Source organism: Aulonocara sp. 'chitande type north' Nkhata Bay, linkage group LG17, assembly GCF_057382095.1.
Source record: "Aulonocara sp. 'chitande type north' Nkhata Bay isolate Kocher_YH1m ecotype deep benthic linkage group LG17, A_spYH_male_GT1.1, whole genome shotgun sequence".
Lineage (NCBI taxonomy): Eukaryota > Metazoa > Chordata > Actinopteri > Cichliformes > Cichlidae > Aulonocara > Aulonocara sp. 'chitande type north' Nkhata Bay.
The window spans coordinates 14,749,933-14,758,470 of record NC_141360.1 but is presented as its reverse complement, the minus strand read 5'-3'; positions in this window follow the sequence as shown (position 1 = coordinate 14,758,470).

The following is an 8,538-nucleotide window of genomic DNA, read 5'->3' as shown; positions in this document are numbered from 1 at the left end:
ACCAAGGAACTGGTGGTAGACTTCCGCAGGCACAAGCATTCTCCACTGCAACCACTGAACATCCAAGGTATGGACATTGAGGCTGTGGACAGCTACAGGTACCTTGGTGTTCATCTGAACAATAGACTGGACTGGACTCATAACTCAGACGCCCTCTACAGGAAAGGGCAGAGCAGGCTGTACCTGCTGCGGAGACTCAGGTCGTTTGGAGTGGAGGGCCCACTCCTGAAGACCTTCTATGACTCTGTTGTGGCTTCTGCTATCTTTTATGGCGTGGTCTGCTGGGGCGGCAGCATCTCTGCTGGGGACAGGAAGAGACTGAACAGGGTGATCCAAAGGGCCAGCTCTGTTCTAGGATGCCCTCTGGACCCAGTGGAGGTGGTGAGTGACAGGAGAACGGCGGCTAAGCTGTCATCCCTGATGGACAACATCTCCCACCCCATGCAGCAGACTGTGACAGCACTGAGCAGCTCCTTCAGTGGGAGACTGCGGCACCCACGGTGTGGGACGGAGAGATTTCGCAGGTCTTTCCTCCCCACTGCTGTCAGACTCCATAATAAAGACTTTAACTGATCAAGCACACACATCCATACATATGCAATAATACTAAGTGCAATAATCCTTTCTGTCATCGTTGTATTTTTACTCAGTTGTATATAGTATTTGTATTTGTATTCTATTTTTATCTTATTGTATATTTATTTTATTTTATTCTACTGTATATAGTATTTTATTTTATTCTATTCTGTACAGTTGTGTACTGTATTTATTCTTATTGTATTCTAATTTTTGCCTCATAACTTTTGCACTGTCCACTCCTGCTGTGACAAAACAAATTTCCCACGTGTGGGACTAATAAAGGTTATCTTATCTTATTCTCTTTCAAAAAAGATAATCTTTCACAGTGCAACTTTCTTTCAAACAAAGGACACAAATCCAACATATGCCCTGCTCCACAAAACAAGAAAACCTTGGTCACAACTGAACCACTCTCTTGCCTCAACACTGGCCCAATCTTCCCTTCCACCTTGGCCACTGCAGCAAAACTACTCTGCTTAGCCTTAGGGTAAAACTGAGACTTACCATTCCTAGCCTCCTTTCTGATGGCTGTCGGAGGATCCTGTATATCTCCAAACAATGGGTCACTTGCGATCTTAACTTGCCTTTCGACAAACTCAACAACATCGCAAAAAACCACTTTACGTTGAAACCTCTCCTGCAGATCGCAGACAACATTCCTCCACTTATCCCTGAGCTTATAAGGCAACTTTTTTATAACTGCTTGCATATTAGCAGAGACATCCAACTCATGCAAGGACTCAACGTCTCCCATTGCATTACAACATTGCCTTAATAAAAACCCATATTCCTGCAAAGCCTTCACATCATCAGATTTTATAGGTGGCCATTTACTGACCCTTTCAATGTAGGCAGCAGCAATTTTCAGCGAATTGCCAAAGTTCTCCTGGAGCAAAGATTTAGCTTTAGCATATCCATACTCAGCAGGCATATACTGACAGCTTCTGACCATTTCTCTTGGATGGCCTCTAGTGTATTGCTCGAGAAAATATAAACAATCCTTAGCACTGTGAGCTTGACTCTCCACCATGTGCTCAAAAGCTCTCATAAATGTTTGATATTGTAAAGGATCACCATCAAAGAACTGAATGTCACGCCTTGGTAACAAAAGCAGAGACTGCTGCTCAGCCAATAAAGTTGTAATTTCATTCTGTTTCTTCAAAACTGTGACTAGATGATCATGACCCTCACCACCTTGCACTGTATGTGTAAGAGGTTTTGATTGTGCGTGAGACTGCGACATCATCTGAGTAGTTGAAACTGCACCTGGAAATACTTGTGGCTTCGTCTCTGACTGTTCCAATGAAACGACCTTAGGCTGAGAAATATTTTTAACCTTGGGCCTTACATCCAATACATGCGCTTGATGATCACTTGCATCAACACCCTGATATGGTCGCTCTGGCAACACAGGTTTGAACGTCGGAGCATTAGGATTTAAGACACCTAAACGCCCCTGCTCTCGTTCTAAATACGAATTCATTCCATCAGATTCACCATTAACAGCACTTGAGACTCGGGACATTTCAGAAGCTTTTAAAACATTCACCTTTGCTGCTGAGGCTGCTATTTCAGTTTCTAAGTCAAGCAGCTCTTTTCTTTTCTTAAGCTGTATTTCTTGTTCTTCCAAAGCATGCTTTTCTTTCAACAACCTCTGTCGAACAAGAAGGGCAGCCATGTCAGCTTCTGCCATTATGCGTGCTGACAAGGCAGATGAAACCATTGAGCCACTGAGTGATGATTTGCTTTTCCTACAACTTTTGTTTGCAACATTAGAGATGCTATCACTTGGATTAACATCATCTATCGCAGTACCTTTACCAACATTCCCTGCGTGCCTAGAAGCACCAGAACCATTTCCAGCAGGTAATACATCAGAGGAATCAACACCAGGTGGATTTAACTGTGGCAAATCAAGCTCAGACACCTGGTTTTTGCTCTGAGGGTTTCCCTTTGCATCTTGAAGCCATTTCTTTATCTCTTCCATAAACTCGGTATTATGTGCTCGCACACTTATGAACCAAGCAATTTACTTTTTCTTGCTCTTCTTGAGGAAGCAAAGGAAGCAAGGTTTCATGCAGATGAGTTGCCTCATTAAGCAACACAGACAAATTCTCTAACTGAGCCTGAACAGTGGAAACATTATCTTCAGATTGCTTTAACTCTTTAATAACCTTTATGACCTTTTTAATTTTATTAATCTTAGTGTGATGTTCTGTTTGAAGCCTTTCAATCTGATTCTCCAAAGCATTAGCAGTTGGTTTTGGCTGTCTTTTCTTTCCATCCACATCACCACATTGTATTAATTGGTGTGTCTCCATTTTTTTCAAAACATTACAAAATCCAAACGCTGAACTGCACCTATGCCACGCAGCCTCATTCCAACACATCAACTTGATGACATTCCCTTCAATAAACCTTGGACACACACAATTAACAGGAGCAATATCCCCTCTATCTGCCTATTAAACCTAACTAACTCAACCTAGTCTTCCGTACATACTAGCGGTGGGTATTTATGTACCTCCATACCGTGAGCTGTGAGGAAGACAAACTGGATGCGTCTAACAGCATCACCATCAACACAGGAGCACCACAGGGATGTGTCCTCTCGCCACTGACCTAAGTTGAAGAGCCCCCGAGTTGGCTTGATTTCTATATTGCTTAGAATTAAGATTATTTTTATTTTTCCAATTAATGAGGACTTTTTTTTTTGGGCAATGCATAGTGCAGTGAAAACCATGTGGGCTATATTCTTTTCTAATCTAAGTTGCCCAACAAACACACTAAAGGGGAAGTTGGAATGTTACATTTCAGACACTTTGATAAGTCTTCACATATCTCACTCCAACAATTCTGAGCTGGTGGACAGAATCAAAGAGTGTGGATGTAATTGTCCGGTGTATTGGCTTGACAGTGTGAGCAGTTGTTGGAGGACAAAAAGACCATTTTGAACATCCGATAACCTGTATAGTGTACTCTATGTAATATTTTGTATTGAATTAACTGAAGACCGGGCTTTGTAATTAAATGAAAGGTTTTTATGCATACCTAAGTGTAACCATGATTTACATCAGCCATTGGAATGTGCTTGGTGCATTGGTAATCCTCTGTGGCATCCAATTAAACTCCCAGAATGCTAATGGGCAGACAAAGGCAGTCTTCGCTTTATCCTTCTCCTCCATTTCAATTTGGTAGTATCCTGACTTGAGGTCTAGCACTGAGAACCACTTTGATCCTGCAAGTGCGGAGAAGGTGTCTTCCAGTTTAGGCAGAGCATAAGCATCTTTGATTGTTTGCAGATTGAGTTTGCGGTAGTCAATACAAAGACGTACACTGCGGTTCTTTTTGTGCGCAACCACAATTAGAGAGGCAAATGGTGAGTCGGATTCTCTGATAACTCCGGAGTCAAGAAGTTCTTGCAGGTGTTTCCTTACAGCATCAAGATCTTGAGGATGAATTGGTCGTGGTCTTTGCTTGAAAGTGGTTGGATCAGACAATTTGATTTGGTGTTTAACTTTGTCGGTCCTGCCAAAATCCAGATTGTGTTTGGCAAATACTTCAGGAATACTGTTGAGCTTTTAAACAATGTGTTTTCTCCAGTCTGAAGTTAAAGGGGAATCTCCAAAGTTGTATTGTGGTTGAGATGGAGGTAACGACTCTGTAGACTGGTCTGAATAATGGATGTGACTTCCTGGAAGGCACTGATTTCTGCAAAGATAGCTCGAGCTGGAATGTGGATTTCATGGTCAGACTCATTACTCACTACAACAGTCAGAAAACATGGCCAACGTTGAGGTAAGTCCACAAGGCAGGTTTTTACCATGAGTCCACCAGGCAGAGAACTGGAGGTGGGGTGTTCCAGAATAACTGCTATCTCACCTTGGAATAGCCTTGTGACAAGGCATCCCTCAAGGACAGTGGTTTGGCCGGGAGTAATGGTATGTGGTTGGTCTGACTTTAAGATTACAGGAGCATACTGGTCATTTAAATTCTGGACATGGCGGAGAATTTTATAAACTGCAATGTAACCGGAACCAGTTGGCAGGAATGACTGCTCAGGGTGGGTATCACAGTGTTTGCTGTAAGCAACATCAAGAGTGTTGGTGCCAACAAGTATCATTGGGTATGATTGCTGGACATCAGGCACGACAAGGACAAGTGTATCTACATCAATGGATGAACCAAGAAAATCAGCTGGGAACGTCATGTTAATCTCAATGTATCCCAGGTAAGGTACGGCTTGTCCATTTGCTCCTTCTACTTCCAACAGATCATTTAGTGGTTTCATTGGGTGGTCTGAAAGATAAGTATTATAGAAGGCATAAGGAATGGTAGTAACCTGAGAGCCAGTATCAAGAAGACAGTTGAAATGGTTGCCCTTGATTTGAATTTGTCCTGTGCTTTTGGTCCCCACAAGCCCTTTTGGCAGCAATGGAAATTTGTTGTTCATTATGGTATCCCAGAACGGTTGCACAGTGACCAAGGCCCTGACTTTGAATCCAGAATCATCCGAGAGCTTTGTGAAATGGCTGGGATCCACAAAATAAGAACCACTCCATACCATCCAAGAAGCAATCCTGTTGAACGGTTTAACCAAACATTACTGGATATGCTAAGAACACTGACAGCTCAACAGAAATGTCATTAGAAAGATTTTGTAAAGCCCCTGGTGCATGCATACAATTGCACAAGAAATTATGTTACAGGTTTCTCACCATATGAGCTCATGTTTGGTCGCCAACCTCGCTTACCGGTGGACTTAGCCTTTGGACTACCCCTTGCCAAAGAAGGATCAACATCCCACACACAATATGTGGAAAAACTAAAGTCCCACCTGGAAGAAAGTTACAAGCTGGCCATTGAAAACTCAGAAAAAGTGATGAAACGTAACAAAAACAGATTTGATAAGAATATCACTGCATCACAGCTGAATGTTGGAGACAGAGTTCTTGTGAGGAACGTGCGGGTAAGAGGCAAACACAAGCTTGCAGATAAATGGGAGTCATCTGTGTACATTGTAGTGAAGAAAGCCGGCAATCTTCCTGTGTATACAGTTCGACCCGAAGGCCAAGACAAGCCCCTGAGGACTTTACATCGAGACCTCCTACTGCCCTGTGGGTATTTACCACCTTCTGAAAATGAAATGCTTACTAAGCAAAAGGGGAAAATGCCTGTGTTACCTGTGTCTCCTGTACATGCTGCTGCTGATGATGATGACAATGACAAAGGGGAACTCATCTCATACCTACCCGTTCCTTTCTTTGCTGAACCTGTCACATTCACAACAACCATTGACTTACCCAATACTCCGCAATCTGTTCAAGTTATCGACCAGCCAGATGACCCTGTAGTATTGGCTACAGAGGAAGCGAACACAGAGGAACCTATACCTGTACCTGTTGAAGAGGAACAAGTTATTGATAACGAAACCTTGGAAGCTGGCTTTGAGCCAGTTGAGCTTGCAGAAACCTCTCATGATGAAGAAAGTCTATCTTCTGATCCAGTTATTCCAGAACCATCCAGTAATAACTTGTCACAACACTCACCTACTGAATCAGAGCCTCTGAGTCCTGAGGCAGAACCGCCCTTAAGGCACTCAACCTGCACCAGGAATCCTCCTGATCGGCTGCAGTACATCAAGCCTGGTAAGCCTCTGTTAAAGAGCGTTCAGACCTTTCTGCATGAGTTAAGTTCTGTCTTCTCCTTCGCTCTTCAAGACGATGAAGAAGAGGATACGATGCCTTCACACCTCAGCCAACCAGTCATTCACTGCCAGCCTAGTCCATGTACAAGGACGTCCATGGGATTGAGGGGGGGGGGGGAGTGTAACCATGGTACCATCTGACCCCACAAGACAGAAACCTGTCTTTGAGTGAAGATTTAAGGTGACAGGAAATATAAATAATATAAATAAATGCAGCTTGAATCTTTACTGAAGCTCAGTATTTGAAACAGAGTTCATTCACTGTTGTAATAATGATTGAAATTATAACTTTAATATTGGCCATATTATATGTACATTACCAAAGGGAGATGACTTTAGTCTCATGAACAACATTAGCTAATTGTTATTTACTAGCTAATCTTAAATGACTGTTCAGTACAGAAGTGAAGCCCAATAATCATGATTTCACAGTCCCTTGGTCTCAGCCTCAGATGCTTATCAAATCAAAGCTCATGTAGAAACAAACAAACAAATGAACAAAAGATTTTTCCTTCATTTCTGTCAAACAAAGCTGTATGGAACGTTTCCAGCTGTTAGTGTCATGGTTGCTAGGCAACCTGGGCAGACGGAGGCTAGACCGTCCCATTTCACAAGCCTCGCACTTCCGGCCTTAGCGGTCTTTGCGTATGCGGCCCTGGTGGACCGTTAAGGCTGCGTACTTTAAGGCTGCAGACCCTGAATTGGGTCACATCTTGCAGGAGCTTTCTTCTCTTCAGGAACTCTCTGCAGGAGGGGGAGATACAGGAGAGGTGGAGGAAGATCTCAGCCTGGGCGTTTACCGTCTTATGTAGTCTGGAAGATGTGTGGATGGTGGGGTGGGTGCAGTTTTCTCTGTGGTGGGGTTGGGTGGACTGTCCAGGGCTCTGTGGAGCCGGAGGGCGCTACTGCACTGGGCCCCGGTCTGATGGGCCTGGGCCCCCCTTCCCTGGCGGGTCGCGAAGGGTGGGAGTGCCTACTGGGGTCAGCGGGGGAGCTGGCCCCAGGGAGGGGTTACCTGCCCCTCCCTTCCTTCCCTCCCCATCTCCAGCTGCCTCCCTCTTCCCGCTCCTCCACAACCACTCACACATGCAGGGCCTTGGAGTGGGGGTATGTCACCAGGGTGCAGAGGAGGCTACCCCCCCCCCCCCCCCCCCTGTCCCCTTCTGGCTGCCTCTGCCTCAATTTTATCCCACAACTTAGACATTCACATTATTCACACTCTCATTACACATACATATAGGATCTTGGGGGTGGGCACAATCACGGAGTCCAAATTACCATCAGGGTGTATACCTCACCCCTGACGTCGTTGCCCACCTCTCAATTTTAAATACACTTAGTCATTGAGGGCTAGCAGGAGGGACTATGCGCTTACCTGCTGCTCCTTGGCAGGTAGCTCCATGCCCTCCTGGGTTTTAATTGCACCTTAGAACACATATGCATCAACACTACAATGAGCGGGTGGAGGGAGGTTTGGAGTCTTCTCCCACCCCCATTCTCTGCGGCCTGCTGGAGCGGGAGGGCTAGTAGGAGGAGTTGGCCGTCCGACTGCGGTCTGGGGTGTGGGGCCTCCCTGCTGCTGCGGAGTCGGGGTGGTCTGCCTCTCCCCACCGCAGGGAAAAGGGTAACACCACCTGGGTCTGGGTGCAATTCCCCCCTCCAGGGGCAAGGGCACCTAGACCCGGTTTGTAGAGTACGCTTGGGGAGTGTGATTGTGTGTACAGCGTCTCTTTATGTCTGTCTCCACGTTGGTTGAGTGTGGAGTGAGTGCATATGAGAGCATGAGGGTGGGAATGGATGTTTGTGTCTGTGTGTGCCCGTATGTCTGTGTCTATATGTCAGGTTGGGTATCAGACGCCACCTCTCTGGGGACACCTCAGGCCCTCCAAGGTTTGGAGGCCTATCTCCACCCACCACCACTTCCCCTGCCGGTGGCGGACTCCCTCAGGTGTCGGTGTGTTGGTGGTTCTTTGTATCTGGGGGTGGGCGTCCGGGTACACACCGGCTCACTCCTTGGCGGCCGCTTGTCGGGGCCTGGGGCTCGCTCGGGCCCCTTTGGAGGTGGGGTGCCCCCGGCCTCTCGGCCTGGGGCTCGGTCACTCAGGCACAGCTGGGGGCCGGCGGAGCTCACGGGCGCGTCACTGCAACTCCCCCTGACTTCTGCTCCGCGGCTGCTGGGCGAGCCCTCATCTGGGACTCTCCTCAGCTCTTACTGGAACAGTGGCGCGGCTGCCCCTCTGTTGGTCTTCCAT